Raw genomic sequence first — 18,071 nt, 5'->3', positions numbered from 1 at the left:
AACTAGAATGCTATTCTTAAGATGGTTCAAACTATTGCCAGGAGAATGTGTTCCAGCTAAACTTTTCTAATGTGTAGAGAAAAGAGCTTATTGCATAATGATGATTGCTTAAAGATCATGTTCTTTTTAACGATAGAAAAATGTCGATTTGGAAATAAATAGCAATTTTGAAGTAAAGAATATTGATAATGTAAATGTGTTACGCTTTTTCAAACAACCTTGCCAACATTTTCATGAAATAAAATCCAGTTTAAAAGAAAAGCTACCCTGCGGGATTCGTGCCTTCTGCCCTTTTCTTGCTGAGCCGCAGTATACCACATCTTTTTTCAAGGAGTTTATTCCTACTGAATACGAAACGCCAAGTGGAATATTGTTCGTTTTTCAGATGAAACCGGTGTTCTATTCTTACAAACCAATCTAGTTGTATCCAGTGCTGGAGCCGTTGGTGATCTTGGCTCTTCAACGGCGAGTCTAGTTACTCCTATGAACTCTGCCCGCAATTGAACTGTAACTGAAGTTATTTGGCAAGATTCAGTTTCACATCAAAATTTGTCTCGAGTGGTGTCACAAAAGAGTATCATTGAAGCTGTACCAATGATGACACTCGGCAAGTCCATAAATTCCTGGACGCATGATCGTTTATCAAGAAGACCTCAATCACAGGTATTTTGAAGTTAATTTAGCTGAACTACGGAAAACTCCCCGCACTCAAGGGAATATCTCAAACGGATACTTTTATTGAGATATCTTGAAACACTTTTGCTTGCTTCATTTAGCTGAAATGGAAAAAGATACTGTGTTTTCATGGGCAATCTCGCAGGAGATTGATTTCAATTACACATTCTGCGAAAGATTACACAAGTTGTTCTTTAAGCTAAATTTCGTTTACTAATAAAGCATTACTAAACAATATTTATTTAGAGGAAAAATAACTTCTCAACTAAATGTTCCGAGCTGCCCATGTAATTGGTAAAACAAATTGTTCTAGTGGAGTGCCAGGAACAAAGTTTCCTAAGACTGGTTATAAGTATGAACTAACTACAAAACCAATGCTAATAATACAAATCAATACATACACCTTTCCTCGTTGTTCGAGGAAATACACCTTTCCTCATACACCTTTCCTCATAAGTTCGGCAATCATATCTGACTTAAAACATTTCTAGGAAGCATAAAAGTAAATTATTTTTGTTGTTTGTTATATGCGCTATGATTCAAAGTATGTATTCTTTGTTTCCTGCCTTTTTTGTGATTATGTCTTAGAGTTCCCCCCCCCCTGCCAACCTTATAAATGCTTAAAGATGATACTATTATGAAAAAAAACTGAACTAAAGGTTTTAAATGCTGTTTATTGTCGAAATTTAACTTTTCTTATCAAGTAGGCTATTCCTATAAAATCGGAACAAAAAAAGCACTTCTTCCCTTTCTGACTAAATTGATGTTACACCTGTATGTATTTTATTGTGTAAATTATTTTGATGGTATATCCCACTGTCTCATTAATTGATTTAACCGCTTTAATCAAAGAACCAAGAGTAGTGACTGGTTTTCTGTTTTGATGCCAATTTGTTCGCTATTTTTCAAGTTTTTATATCTAATATTAATGTGAATTCTGAGGTATATATCAATAAATATCTTCAATCAAGAGTGAGTATGAAACACATTTTATAATTTACAATTTCGAACTTTCTGGGTTTCCTTAATTTTTTCTTAGTACAAATTATTGTATTAATTTTTGCTGGTGACTGAAAAATAATAATTCTTTCATGATTATAAAGTTTGTGTTGAATCAATATAATTTGCCTTTACATTGTACTCTGTTCTATAGTAATGCCAAGAGACAGCTTGTATCCTAAACTGCCAAGACAAAATCACTACTTGCTATTCAATCAGACCGAAATCCTCACTAAACAAGTAAGATATAGTTACCATCAGGGTTACCACCCTGACCTGGAAGAATTTACTAAATCGGACAGGAAAAATTTACTAGATCGCATCTGTTTTTACTAAATGCATAGAAATTTTTTTACTAAACGCGCACCATCAAGCAAAGATTTTTACTATAGTAGGATAATCAACACAGGAAGCTGATTCTGTCGAGGTTTAGACGCCCGAAGTGAAGTTTCTGTTTATGACAATAGATGACTGCTTGTCTGTCTCTGAGACAGACAAGCAAAATTGTAAATTGTAAAACATCCAAGCAAAAACTGTAAATTGTCATATATTTATGATAATTTTTTTTCCTGAACTCATTTAAAATAAAAAAAACGTTTTGTTTACTATAAATCATGACTTTTTACTACTTTTTACTAGATTTCAGGAAATTTACTAGATCTTCTAAATTTACTAGTTTTTTTTACTAGATCTAGTAAAATCCTACTGACGGTGGCAACTCTGGTTACCTTACTATTTTAAACTTTCCGTTTCGACAAACAATTGAAAGTTTAAGCTAAGTCATGGCAGAGTAAGGGTAACTCATAACAAAAGAAGATATGGCCTGAAAAATTATTCTCGTGAATATTCATAGAAGATGCAATGATAATTTTTTTTAGCGTGAACCGGATAGTGTAAATCATATTAGTGTGCTTGGTATAGCAGTGGCGTTAGTTGGGGTGGTGTAGAGTATATTACCCCCTATATTTTTGTGGGGTCTTTTCATTGAAAACCCATTATTTTGGTTTTGTCATTAAAGAGAATTAAAAAAAAGTACAATTTGGCCCCTCTCCCCCTTAAATTTTCGTGAATTGACGTCATTGTCAATTTCTGGGTAATTTGACGTCTATCACATATAATGAAAACAAATATTTTGTTTGTAATTTTAAGATATTTCTGCGTGACCTTTGATATTCTATCAAGGGACAATTGTTTATTGAAACCTCCCCTGTCCTAAGCCTGACAGGCCTGTTTCAAGAAAGCGTATCCTTTGGTAATGAGCGTTTATTTGAAGCTGGATGTATCTTCTTAAGGTACGTCACGTTTTGTTGTTGATCCGTGAAATATGTTTTTTTTTTTTTATAATTATTAAGAGATTAGCTCCATTGTTGCTCAACATTTCTAATTTAAATAGAAAAAGTTGAATCCCACAAACAACTGAATTTGTCTTTCAGGCTACGCATGTTACAATGAATAAATATATATTTGTTTTGTGTCGCCCTGTTCTTGATATATAATAAGATCTGCTTCTATTATGCTCTGCTTACTATTCGACAAAATTTACTCCCCCCCCCACCTTTTACGAAATAGATACTGGGCTCATGGCAAATGCTAAGTACTTGTGGAGCGTGGTCAAAAATGTAAATTGTTGAAAGTATATTTCAAGCCTGCCAATTGGATCATTTTTAATTAGCGCGACCCGAAACAAGCAATATTTCTTCAAGAAATTTTTTGGGTAGAACAACTGAATCATGTGGTTCTAGGCATTTACCCCCCCCCCGGAAAATACACCCCGTAGAAAATGTCTCCCGGAAAGTATCTCCCCGTGGAAAATATGGCTTCCCAAATTTGAGAATTTATTTTTTTTTATTTAAATTTTATTTCAGGCACAAATAACATAAGCTTTGATGAGCGATCATCATAAAACACTTCAATAAAACACTAGCCTACATCAACCTAATAATAGTACTTAATACTTGGAAAACGGTCATTGAAAAAAAACACTTAACACTTGGAAAAAAAACACTAAAATGAAACATTACATTTACTTTATACATGTTTTTTTTTTTTTTTTTTTATTTAACAAAATTTACATATACGTCGCTATTCTTATGTAATTTTTTACTAGCCATACCTAGAAAGAATTGTTTTCTGACTTTAAACTGTCCAAATACTTAACCCCCCCCCCCTACCCCGCCCCTTATGTGCAAATATATAGCGAAATGTAGAAGTTGTTGTAGAAGATGCAAATACAGTATCATCAAACAGTTCGTGGTAACGAACTGTAAGTAAGGAGCGACCCGGCTCAATGGTAACCGAAACTCTAAAAAACGGGATTTTGATACCAATAGATACATCAAAAGAATCAGATTTTAATTCTGATTTCAAATATATAAGTTTCATCAAGTTTAATACTACCTAACAAAAGCTATCCGCCAGAGAATATTTGGCCGATTTTTGAAAAAAGGGGGAAAGACCCCCCCTAAAATTCATATAACCTCAATGAAAATCTCATCATCATATTCTGTGTATCAGTAAAGCGTATTGCAGAGCTTTCAATCTCCTATCTACAAAAATATGGAATTTTCCATTTTTTGCCAGAAGAAAGATCACGGGTGCGTGTTTATTTGTTTTTTTGGTGTGTTGGGGTTTTTTTCAGGTGCTATCGTATCAACCCGGTGGTCCTAGAAAATCGTAGTAGGACTCAGTCGAACTGAGAAGTTCTTGTGCTCTATTTAATTGACCCAAAAAAATGGGGGACAGCTAGGCACCCAACCACGCCAATTTTTTCACACAGTCATCTAATCAAAATTTTGAGATAGCCATTTTGTTCAGCATAGTCGAAAATATAATAAAAATGTCTTTTAGGATGACTTGATCTTCCAAAGTCCCCAGGGGGAGGGCTGAAAGCTATGAACTTTACTCAATGTTAACATATAGTATTGGTTATTGGGAAGTGTAATGACTTGTTCTGAGGATATTTTTTTCTGGTAGGTGGGGAAGGAGCGGGCCGGGGGCTATATGGAAGGATCTGTCCATGAAGGAAGTTTTTATGGGGGAAGGGACATTGCTATGAAGGGGGTGCCGGATTTCCCAGCATTATTAAAGAAAAAGATCAGGAATTAAATAAAAAAAACAAGTTTTTCAACTGATCAACTGATTGTGATTAAGAGGTTATTTTTAAAGAACTGGAAAAAAAATTCGAACTATAGTTTAAAGAGCAGAGTATTGACTAGGGGGCGAACCCCCTAATATACGTGTTAAAAATTTATGAATATAGAAGTTCGTTACGTAAGTTAATTCTAGGTTACGTATATTTATTACTAATAAAAACGTTCGTAAATAAAATTAAACAAGTTTCGAGAAAGCCATTTAACCAAATATAATATGCAAATTTTGTTTTAATTATTCATGTACGGTGAGCCAAAATCAAAACCTGCATTAATTCAAAAACGTTCAAAAATTAAATAAAAAAAACAAGTTTTTTAAACTGAAAGTAAGGAACGACGTTAAAACTTAAAACGAACAGAAATTATTCCGTATATGAAGGGGGCTGTCCCCTCCTCAACGCCTCGCTCTTTACGCTAAAGTTTTTTTATTGTTTAAAAAAATAGAGTTGTGAGAAAGTCAAACTATTTTTGTGAACTAGTAAGATGACATATGCTCTTCTATATTAAAAATGAACTGCACACTAAGAATTAAATTCTAAGATTGCCTTCTAATTAACTTCTAAGATTCATCGATTATAGTTCCAAATTTTTGTGAACTAGTAAGATAACATATGCTCTTCTATATTAAAAATGAACTGCACACTAACAAATAAATTCTAAGATTGCCTTCTAACTAACTTCTAAGATTCATCGATTATAGTTCCAAATTTTTGTGAACTAGTAAGATAACATATGCTCTTCTAATTAACTTCTAAGATTCATCGATTATAGTTCCAAATTTTTGTGAACTAGTAAGATAACATATGCTCTTCTATCAAACAGTTCGTGGTAACGAACTGTAAGTAAGGAGCGACCCGGCTCAATGGTAACCGAAACTCTAAAAAACGGGATTTTGATACCAATAGATACATCAAAAGAATCAGATTTTAATTCTGATTTTAAATATATAAGTTTCATTAAGTTTAATGTTACCCATCAAAAGTTACGTGCCTGAGAAAATTTGGCTGATTTTCGAAAAAAGGGGGAAATACCCCCTAAAAATTAAAGAACCCTAATGAAAATCACACCATCATATTCAGTGTATCAGAGAACCCTACTGTAGAGGTTTCAAGCTCCTATCTACAAAAATGTGGAATTTTCCATTTTTTGCCAGAAGAAAGATCACGGATGCGTGTTTATTTGTTTGTTTGTTTGTTTGTTTGTTTGTTTGTTTTTTTTTTTTTTTTCCACAGGGGTGATCGTATCGACCCAGTGGTCCTAGAATATCGTGGGAGGGCTCATTGGAATGAACATTAAAAATTCTAGTGACCTTTTTAAGTTACCAAAAAAATGGAGGGCAACTAGGCCCCCTCCCACGCTATTTTTTTCCCAAAGTCACCCAATCAAAATTTTGAGATAGCCATTTTGTTCAGCATGGTCGAAAATATGATAAAAATGTCTTTTGAGATGACTTGATCTTCCAAAGTCCCCAGGGGGAGGGCTGAAAGTTATGAACTTTACTCAATGTTAACATATAGTATTGGTTATTGGGAAGTATACAGACTTTTTCAGAGGAGATTTTTTTCTGGTAGGTGGGGACGGAGAGGGCCGGGGGCTATATGGAAGGATCTTTCCATGAAGGAAGTTTTCATGGGGGAAGGGACATTGCGATGAAGGGGGCGCCGGATTTCCCAGCATTATTAAAGAAAAAGATCAGGAATTAAATAAAAAAAACAAGTTTTTCAACTGATCAACTGATTGTGATTAAGAGGTTATTTTTAAAGAACTGGAAAAAAAATTCGAACTATAGTTTAAAGAGCAGGGTATTGACTAGGGGTCGAACCCCCTAATATACGTGTTAAAAATTTATGAATATAGAAGTTCGTTACGTAAGTTAATTCTAGGTTACGTATATTTATTACTAATAAAAACGTTCGTAAATAAAATTAAACAAGTTTCGAGAAAGCCATTTAACCAAATATAATATGCAAATTTTGTTTTAATTATTCATTTAAGTTGAGCCAAAATCAAAACCTTCATTAATTAAAAAACGTTAAAAAATTAAATAAAAAAAACAAGTTTTTTTAACTTAAATTAAGGAACGACGTTAAAACTTGAAACGAACAGAAATTATTCCGTATATGAAGGGGGCTGTCCCCTCCTCAACGCCTCGCTCTTTACGCTGAAGTTTGACTTTCTCACAACTTTCTTAACAATTCTCACAACTTTCTTAAACAATAAAAAAACATATGCTCTTCTATATTAAAAATGAACTGCACACTAAGAATTAAATTCTAAGATTGCCTTCTAATTAACTTCTAAGATTCATCGATTATAGTTCCAAATTTTTGTGAACTAGTAAGATGACATATGCTCTTCTATATTAAAAATGAACTGCACACTAAGAATTAAATTCTAAGATTGCCTTCTAATTAACTTCTAAGATTCATCGATTATAGTTCCAAATTTTTTTGAACTAGTAAGATAACATATGCTCTTCTATATTAAAAATGAACTGCACACTAAAAACTAAATTCTAAGATTGCCTTCTAACTAACTTCTAAGATTCATCGATTATAGTTCCAAATTTTTGTGAACTAGTAAGATAACATATGCTCTTCTAATTAACTTCTAAGATTCATCGATTATAGTTCCAAATTTTTGTGAACTAGTAAGATAACATATGCTCTTCTATCAAACAGTTCGTGGTAACGAACTGTAAGTAAGGAGCGACCCGGCTCAATGGTAACCGAAACTCTAAAAAACGGGATTTTGATACCAATAGATACATCAAAAGAATCAGATTTTAATTTTAAAGAATCAGATTTTAAAAATTTATGAATATAGAAGTTCGTTACGTAAGTTAATTCTAGGTTACGTATATTTATTACTAATAAAAACGTTCGTAAATAAAATTAAACAAGTTTCGAGAAAGCCATTTAACCAAATATAATATGCAAATTTTGTTTTAATTATTCATGTACGGTGAGCCAAAATCAAAACCTGCATTAATTCAAATATTGAAACATATTCAGTGCTATAAATAAAAGTTCAAATGAGGATAAATCTTTTAATAGACAGTGACAAATTTTCACAAGAAAAACTAGATATTTCGGTCACATATGCAGTGACCGTCATATATCTAGTAAATAAAGTAAAAATATCTAGTATTTTTTGTGAAAATTTATCACTGTCTATTAAAAGATTTATCCTCATTTGAACTTTTATTTATAGCACTGAATATGTTTCAATATACCCTATATTTATACCCAATATACCCTATATACCCAATATACCCTATATATACCCTATATAAAACGTTATTTTGATACAAATAGATGATCAAAAGAATCACATTTTAATGCTGATTTCAAATATATAAGTTTCATCAAGTTTAATCCTACCCATCAAAAGTTAAGCGCCTGAGAAAATTTGGCTTATTTTCGAAAAAAGGGGGAAAGACCCCCTAAAAATTATAGAACCTTAATGAAAATCACACCATCATATTACGCGTATCAGAAAACCCTACTGTAGAGGTTTCAAGCTCCCATCTACAGAAATGTGGAATTTTGCATTTTTTGCCAGAAGAAAGATCACGGGTGCGTGTTTATTTGTTTTTTTTTTTTTTTCCCCTGGGTGCTAGTATCGAACCAGTTGTCCTAGAATATCGTGGAAGGGCTCATTGTAATGGAAATTGAAAGTTCTAGTGCCCTTTTTAAGTGACCAAAAAAAAATGGAGGGCAACTAGGCCCCCTCCCACGCTCATTTTTTTCCCAAAGTCACCTGATAAAAATTTTGAGATAGCCATTTTGTTCAGCATGTTCGAAAATATTATAAGTATGTCTTTTAGGATGACTTAATCCCCCGAAGTTCCCGGGGGGACGGCTGAAAATTATGAACTTTACCCAATGTTAACATATAGTATTAGTTATTTGGAAGTATACAGACGTTTTCAGGGGAGATTTTTCCTGGTCGTGGGGGGTGGATAGGTCAGGGGTTATGTGGGAGGATCTTTCCATGAAGGACGTTTTCATGGGGGAAGGGACATTGCTATGAAGGGGACGCCGGACTTCCCAGCATTATTTAAAAAAAGATCATAAATTTAATGTAAAAAAACAAGTATTTCAACTGCAACAGCAGCAACATCGAAACTTTAAACGAACAGAAAATATGACATATATAATTGGGTTCACCCCGTAGTCAATGCCTCTCTCTTTAAGCCAAAGATTTTTTAGTACTTTCATCAGAATTATTTATTCTAATTAACGGCCTTTGTAATTAAGCGGTCATTTCTAAAGAATTGGAACAAAATTTGAATTTTCGCTTAAAGAGCAAGGTATTGACTAGTTGGCGAACCCCCTAATAAACGTATTAAAAATATATGAATATAGAAGTTCGTTTCGTAAGTTAATTCGTAAGTTACGTATATTTATTACTAATAAAAACGTTCGTAGATAAAATTAAACAAGTTTCGAGAAAGCCATTTAACTAAATAAAAGTAAATTAATATGAAAATTTTGTTTTAATTATTCATGTACGGTGAGCCAAGATCAAAACCTGCATTTATTCAAAAACGTTCAAAACTTAAATAAAAAAAAAACAAGTTTTTTAAACTGAAAGTAAGGAGCGACATTAAAACTTAAAACGAACAGAAATTATTCTGTATATGAAAGAGACTGTCCCCTCCTCAACGCCTTGCTCTTTACGCTAAAGTTTGACTCTGTCTCACAACTTTATTTTCTAAAACAATAAAAAACTTTAGCGTAAAGAGCGAGGCGTTGAGGAGGGGACAGTCCCTTTCATATACGGAATAATTTCTGTTCGTTTTAAGTTTTAATGTCGCTCCTTACTTTCAGTTTAAAAAACTTGTTTTTTTTTTATTTAATTTTTGAACGTGTTTGAATAAATGCAGGTTTTGATCTTGGTTTCCTAAAGAGGCAAACAATGTTCATACTCGAGGTATTAGTCAGTCCCCCCATACCTTACCTAAGTTTACTTCAACATCCTGCCCCCCAAAAGATTCATCCAAAAGTTGCCAAGAATGGTAGCTTATCTCTCAGTCAGTCACTTAATTGAGGTTAGTAATGAACCTGAGGAAACCAAAAATATTCTCAAGAAGAAAGCTATCACCAAACTCCTAGGTGATGACATCTTGCAAACAGCTATAGCTCAACTATCTTCCATCAAAAAGGACATAGATTCCACATCGAAGCTAGTTAAGCCCATTGACTCAACTGCAAATCAAATCGGTGCCATTGCCCTAGTCAAAGGCAAGAAATCTAAGAAAAAACGGTAAACTTTCCATCCCAGTCCAAAATTACCAGCAATGATAATTCGTCAGCTGAAGAAGAATTTCAATATTCAAATGAAGCAAATGATGAAACTTTGACCACAATGGATGTTTAAATGTATGCTATGCAAGATTTTACGTTTCTCACGAAATTATCACTGTGCAATAATGTTGTTTTTAACTATTACGATGACCAAAATAATTTGCGCAACAATCCCTTAGCTAGCCCTGATAGCCTCTTAAGCCATATTAACTGTGAATATCTCGACACTTTTGATTTTGTAAAAAATGTTAAACCTAAGCTAATGGAAGAGACCAAACTTAATATAATCTGCTTTAACATCAGAAGCATAAGAGATAAGTGGACTAATTTTAAAGATTTAATTTTAATTAACGGTTACTGCCCTTTCGACGTAATTGGAATAACGGAGACATGGTTTTCAGAAATTGATGATACTAATTAATTTTCCCTCCCTGGCTTTCAAGCTATTCATATTGAAAGAAAATTAACCAAGTCCTCTGGTGGCATTTCTCTTTACATCCGGTCAAGTCTAAAATTCACCAGGCTATTACACTGTGAATCCTTATTCTTTCCTGCGTAAAATGTACCGTAATCGTAAAATCGTACCGTAATCGTACCGTATCGTAAAAAGATACCTTCTTTGAAACATTTACCTCAAGTGGTCTTCTTCCAATAATCCTTTTTCCTACTAGAGTTGATCCTATTAGGTCTACCGCTACTGTAATTGATAACATTTTTGTATCCACTTCCCTGGGAAACCACCTGTCCTCCAAAATAATATTCTCTGACCTGTCAGACCACTTTCCAATCGATCTCTCCCTACCCTTCCAACCAACTACTAAACATCCTAGAACTAATACCCTTACGTCTAATAGAATATATAATATTGTGAATATGAACCGGTTCACGGATCGTTTGAAATCTTTTGACTGTTCCAAGGTTTTGGATTGTAAGGATGTTAATTCAGCCACAATTGGTTTTACACAGTGACGGAGTCATCTTATCAATTCAACCTTTCCAGTTTGTAAATCAAACCGAAAAACTACCTATATACACCCCTGGATTTCTAATAGCCTGATAATCTCTTCATACTGTAAAAATGACCTCTATAAGTTAGTCTGCAAAACCAGTAGCGCTATTGACCTAGCTAATTATAAAAAATAAAAAACTTATATACCAAACTCATCCGTGAAGCAAAAAAAAATTATTATTATTCAAAAATCACTTACTGCGAAGGCAACTTGCAAAAAATTTGGTCAACAATAAATGAAATTCTTTAAAAAAAAAAGGAATTCTAGATCTATACCTATTAACATTAAGGACATCAGTGGCAGAATAATTGACTCAATTTCAGTACTGGATGCTTTTAATAATTATTTTACCAATATCCCAAATGCTGACTCCTGTTCCCCCTCCGAGTCAGTACACCCTAGCAAGAATCCCAGATCCATGTTTTTCTCACCAACTGATAGTAATGAGGTGCTTCAAGATATCGAATGTCTCTCTAATAGTAGTACAGCTGACTTCCTTGGGGTAAGTAATAAGCTTCTTAGAACTGCATCTTCCTATGTTTGTGAACCCATTGTGCATACAGCAAACCTGTCTATGATCAATGGAGTCTTCCCAGAAATATTTAAATCAGCAATTGTCCCGATTCATAAGAAAGGTGATCCGTCTGAGATAAGTAATTGTCGTCCAATCTCACTTCTCCAAATCCAAATCTCCAAATCCAAATCTCACGTATCCAAAGTGCTCGAGAGAATTATCTTCCGACGTCTTTCTTCCTTTTTATTTGGGATTCATCCTTCAGATTCGTTGATTTCTTCTCATCAATATGGCTTCCGTTCCAAATTTTCAACTGCTCATGCATTAGTCGACGCCACATAGTTCATCCGTTCCCAACTTGACCTTAAAAATACTGTAATTGGCTTATTTCTGGATTTTCCTAAGGCCTTTGAAATGGTTGATCACAGTGTTTTATTAAGTAAACTCAAGAACATAGATTCGTAGAATTCCTTTCTCATGGTTTGGCTTTTATCTCTCTGGTAGAGTACAGAGTGTGAGTCTGGGCGGCATGACCTCGCATCCTCTACCTGTCCGCAGGGGCGTCCCGTAGGGCTCTGTTCTTGGTCTAATACTTTTTCTCCTTTATATTAATGATTTGGTTACAGGCCTGGGTCCATCAGTGCACCCAATAATTTTTGCTGACGATGCCAACTTTTTCATCACCGGCCCTAATTTACCATCCGTCGTCACCTCTGCTCAAATCCTTCTGAATAGAGTACAGGAATGGTCTCTCGTTAACTGCATGACAATTAACAGCAAGAAAAATCAGGTTGTATTATTTTGAACCCCTTACAAAAAAAATAAAGCTCAGCAAGCACTTGGCCTAAAATATTCCACTAATCTCCTCCCGCAGGTCCAAGTTGCCAAGTTTCTCGGTGTCCACATAGACTCTTCCCTATCATTTGCAACTCATGTATCCTACATCAGAGCCATAATCTTGCGACAGGTAAGTATGATTAATCATGTGAATAATTTTCGTCCCCCTGATATCCTTATCACCCTTTATTAGCGCCAGATTTCAGCACGTTACGGACTCGATGACCCCATCGTCGTGATCACGACCAGGACGGAAATGTTTCTGAAATCTTTAGACTCAACGCATAGTATGTTTTAAGCTATAGTCAGTAATGCGTAATGGTTGTCTTTTTATGTAAATAATTTCGCCATTTTTTTTTTTTTTTTTTTTTTTTTTTCTTTTTTTTTTTTTTGTTATTGAAGTATTAATTTAAGTTGTTTGTTTGTTTAATGTGTTTTGTTGTTTTCTTTTAATTTTTTCTCTACTCCATTTTTACTTTTTGTATTGCTAAAGATGGGTAATAAAAACCATTCATTCATTCATTACTCTTTTATTTACCCATATATCTCATACTGGGGATCTGTTTGGGGCAACACTTATCCTTCGGTTACAATAAATTAAAATCTGCCCAAAACCGTGCCGTCAAAGCAGTTTTTTGGCTGCCCCAACTATATCCCACCAAGGACTTATACTCCAATTTTGGTATTATCCCTTTTGCACAAATCATTCAAAAATTAAATTTATCCCTTGCATACTCCGCTTACCATAAAAACCTTCCTCCCCAATCATTATCTTATTTTAATTGCAATAATTCTGAAGGCCTATGTCTCCGTTCAGCCAACCGTTCCTTTATTGTCCCCAAGTGTGTCTATAGCTCTGTCCAGCGATCCCCCATTTATAAATCTATACTTCAATGGAATATAATACCCTCCAGTATCGAGCTATCCACAAGTTTTCGCACGCTGTATAATAATGTTACTAAACTTTGATATTATAAATCTCTAAATTTTTAATAAATTTGCTTTAATTTACCCGTGTTTTCTTTTTTTTCTTTTTTTTCTCTCTTGTTCATTTTCAATTTTTTTTTGTTATGGTCCTCAACAACTTTTCTTCCAGGATCCATATTATTATTGGTATTATGTTTCATCTTTTCTTATTTCAATAAACTGAATTAAATTGAAAATTGAAATAAATTATATACGGTATTTCCCATATATTCTGTCACTTGTCTTTGTCTTGTCTCGCGCTAAGCTGAAAAAACTAACGAAGAAACCGGTTTGTTCTTGAGTTTTACACAGCGTAAACTTGAGTGAGTTGTATATAATACACAAGTACCAAAACTCCTTTCCCCTACGGAAATTAAAATAAAACTCAAATAAAAGTCTCAAATTTGGAAAGGCTTCTGTTCCACATGGGGGGAGGTATTTACGGGGGAGTAAAGTATTTGGACAGATTGAAGTAATAAAATAAGTCTGTATAGGTATATATACAATAAAAAATTACAGAATAATAGCGATGTATCTGGAAATTTTTTTAACTGAAAAAAAAAAAATATATATATACAATTATAAATTAAATTTAATTTTTAATTTAATAGTTTTTTAAAAGTTTTAACTGTTTTTTTTTCAATAACCGTTTTTCAAATTATTAAGTACTATTATTAGGTTAATGTTATTTTCCAGTTAAGTGTTTTATGATCATCGCTGATCAAAGTTTATGTTATTTGTGCCTTCCATTGATTTTACTATGTTCATGGTCGTATATTTGGCTTTAAGATACACTTCTCTATCTATCTGTTTAATATGCAAAATACTTGTACCAAACACATTTTGCATGCAACCCGCTATACTTTAACCCCCTACCTCTCTAAGATGCAAATATATATCCCAAATTTATTTCTAAATTAACGAAGAAACAAACGAAAAAACTGGAATGAAATAAACGTGTTTATTGTACACGATGAATATATGTTTATATTATAATTGTGTTTACTCCTACTGTCTCTATTGTAACTATCTTAGGAGATTGAAGTGCTTCGTGACTACCATGAAGACGATATCATGGAGACAGGAAGATTTAGCCCAAGTGAAGAACGCCAACCTCTTGTCAGCAGTGACGCCTCAACCCAGGTTCCAGCTCATTACATCCACGAGAGAAGAAGAAGCACAAAAAGTAATCACTAAGTGAATAACGGAAATTTTTCGTGTGCTTTGTTTGTTTTCCTATCCGAAAAATTTGATTTCTCGCTACCACTAGGCAAGGGCGCCCTCATGAGTTTTTGATAGAGGTAACAAACCCATGGAGAATTTTTCCTAATAACGAAGGAGTTTAAAAATTTATTTTTCAGGAAACGGTTATTTTTTCAAATATTGAAAATGCTTCTAATTTTTGAGAAGCTTTTTTTTACACTAAAATGTTCAGAAAAATCACTCAACAACATATCCAAAATCCGCTAAAATCGCCCGCCGGGAAAACTCTCTGGGGCTGCTTAAAGGGGGTAAAAAAAATGTTTTTTTTTAATTTTTGGCATTTGGGAAGCTTTGTTTACACTAAAATGTTCAGAAAAAATTGCAGATCAACATATCCGAAATCCGCTAAAATCGCCCGCCGGTAAAACCTTCTGGGGCTGCTTAATGGGGGTGAAAAATCCCTTTTTCGATTTTGTTATTTCGGTACGTTCGGAGACTCGATTATGGTATAAATCAACTCGCTGAAATCGAAAATGATGTCACTTTTATTGTAACACTTCATAGTCCAAACTGGCAGTACCAATCTTCGTTTCATGGCCCTTCAGCCAGGAAGTGCAATGAGGGATTTGCGGCCAGCCATCTTGTGCTTTCGTACACTTTCCCCGTTTAGCTTTCCCAGATTTCTTTATGTACCCATTTAGGGCTGGGTCGACTCTGGCTGACTTTACAGAGCTTCTGATCTTGCACAGGTTTGCTTCACAGTTTAAAGAAAATTGCTTACATTAATAGCGTTTGCAATACTCTCTTCAAGATCCAGTTCAAATGCCCCAGACAAAAATTTTTATATGAAAATGGTTGCCAACAGGAAGTGGAATATATTTTAATGATGCGTCGATTGTTTCGGTTTTGTTTTGTAGGTTTCTTTTTAGTGCATTTTATGTGCTAGAAGAAGGGGGTCTTTGTACATGTTGAAGTTCAAAATGTTACATTTCCACATTATTCACATTTATTACATTTCCGTAGCGTTCGAGTCCATAAAGACCTTAGCGGCCCCAAGGAAAGATGGATCGGACCGGTACACTGACAGTCTGACAGATTTATCAATTCCTTGTAATCTCGAAGTGGTTTCACAGCCTAGGAACGCGTGCAGAAATAGAATTGCACCACACATGTCCCTTAGTTGTTCTTTGATGGAGCAAATATTCCATAGCTTATGTTCGTTTGAAGCTTTCGCCTCGGATCTGAAATATATGCCTTTGTAGGTGGCAGTGACATGATAGAGGAGAAGGATAAGGAGGTCAGTGTCGTTGCCGATGAGACACGTCAACGGAGTTCTTGCATTATGAATGGCTGTGGTTACAATCAGGACATCCCCGTCAGCAGAGGCATTTTGTACCGAACAACCTGCAGAGGACAATTTTTCTCCTATCGCTAGAACTATCCGCTGCTTGTTTGTGCAGTTTTGCAAGAACTCTTCCTTCTTTCTTGTTAACTTTGTTGTACCAGTGAATTCTACCACTGGGCACAATTTACCCCTGGAACGTTTGAGGTGAGCCATACCTTTCGTCGAAGTACCTTTGCCATATTCATCAAAATCTACCGAAGCTTTTCTAAATCTAGTGGTGACATACTTGACGTAACTTTCGCTAATGAAGTCAAATATAGATTTGGATTTCCAAGTCAATTTCTGGAGCAGCCAGCCGCCATCAACGACATAGTGGCACGAGTCTAAGCGCTCATCCGAATGGTCCCCTGACGCCTTTCGAATTGCGTTGGACAGAGATGGTTTGTCGGCAGGACGCTGAACTTCATAGGATACAAAAAGGGATGGGGGATACGTATAAAGCTCATTTGACAAAAGGTCTCGAAGATCGAATTCTTCCCGGTTCGCCACCGTAGCTAAGCGCCGGAACAGAAGCCCTTGATCTACATGAACCGGTTCACCATCGATATTAACTACTGATTTGGATGCCATTGTAACAGCCTTGTCTTTCTTTCTGAACGAAAATGAATCAGCTGCCTTCCCAATCATTTCGTCTGGAATTCGGGCTCCAACTTTTTTCGCGGTGTTTGAATCTACATTGGGTGATGCAGTTTCACGGTAACGATGTTGAGGAGCCCTCCGTGTTCTCTGAACGGAATCAGGGTTCGCAAAAAGTCTAGGACCGCCTCCTTGTCATCAGTATCTCTCTTCTTCCGCCACTGGAGCGTTTCGACGTGTTGTTCACTTGTTGAGTAACTCAGGCTAATCAGACCTTGCATTGAGGCATTTACTTCAGCACAGGTCGGCATCGAAAAAGCCCATATTAGACGCTCAGTTTTTGTGATCCCCCGCCCAAGAGTTAGTCCACCTGTTGTCTTCAAACTGCGCATGAGAGCTTGCTCAATGACTATATCTGGTGACAATCCAGCCCAGTACCGATCGCTTCGTATTATAACACACTGACCGATTTTGAAACTTGAGTAGAGCTCTGGATTGTCTTCTTTCAGGTCAACCATAGTCTGGAGATGAAGACGAGCAGACTTTGCGTACAGGTTGTGCCCTGCTGCCGCATAGTACGGAAGCATCTGTTTAAGACTATCCAAATACAGATCCCAGTTCCCGCAACATATCAAGTCAATCAAGTCTACTTACTCATAATAATGTGTCTGCCAAACTAGCTGATATAACAGTCAGGTACTTTTGAAGATAGATGGCGATACTGTCGTGTGTGCTGTGCAGCCTGTGTTTTCGAAACCTAACTGTACCTAGTCTATAATGAGCCGTATAGACTAGAATATTCAAGTTTCTATGCTTCTATGCTTAGTCTCTCTTTTTCTAAAGTCCAGTTTTCACAAATTCGATTCTCATCAGATAACCAGGTTCCCGACGACTAGCGAAGCAAAAATGAGGGAGGTACTTCTCTGCTCCTGTTAGTTCTATATTCTCCTCTATTTCTTTTGGCAGGCTGTTCGAAGTATTTCAGGCGTCCATTGATGTGATCTTTCTGTAAAACTTTGGAAGAAAAGCTACTTTCCTTTACTTTGGCAATGGAGCTATTAAAATCTTATTGTTTGTAGTTTAATATAAGTTAGAGAAGTGTTACAATAAAAGTGACATCATTTTCGGTTTCAGCGAGTTGATTTATACCAGAATCGAGTCTCCGAACGTACCAAAATAAGAAAATCGAAAAAGGGATTTTTCACCTCCTTTAAGTAGCCCCAGATGGTTTTTCCGGCGGGCAATTTTAGCGGATTTCGGATATGTTGTTCTGGAATTGTTTTTGAACATTTTAGTGTGAACAAAGCTTCCCAAATGTCAAAAAAAAAAAAAACAAACATTTTTTTACCCCCTTTAAGCCGCCCCAGAGAGTTTTCCCGGCGGGCGAGTTTAGCGTATTTTGGATATGTTGTCGATCTATTTTTA

The 18,071-nt window shown here is 35.1% G+C and overlaps 1 long non-coding RNA gene across 1 annotated transcript; it reads left to right on the top strand.

Moving 5' to 3' along the window:
• The first annotated feature begins 449 nt into the window (after positions 1-449).
• On the top strand, positions 450-14,707 carry LOC148949871 (uncharacterized). Its single transcript, XR_016141956.1, has 2 exons — positions 450-663; positions 14,498-14,707. It is a non-coding gene; the product is annotated as an uncharacterized LOC148949871 (long non-coding RNA).
• The last annotated feature ends 3,364 nt before the right edge of the window (positions 14,708-18,071 follow it).

Source organism: Artemia sp. Qi Xiang Cuo, chromosome 7 (assembly GCF_049724085.1).
Source record: "Artemia sp. Qi Xiang Cuo chromosome 7, ASM4972408v1, whole genome shotgun sequence".
NCBI lineage: Eukaryota > Metazoa > Arthropoda > Branchiopoda > Anostraca > Artemiidae > Artemia > Artemia sp. Qi Xiang Cuo.
The sequence above is the reverse complement of the archived record's forward strand: the minus strand, read 5'-3'. Positions and strand labels throughout refer to the sequence as shown.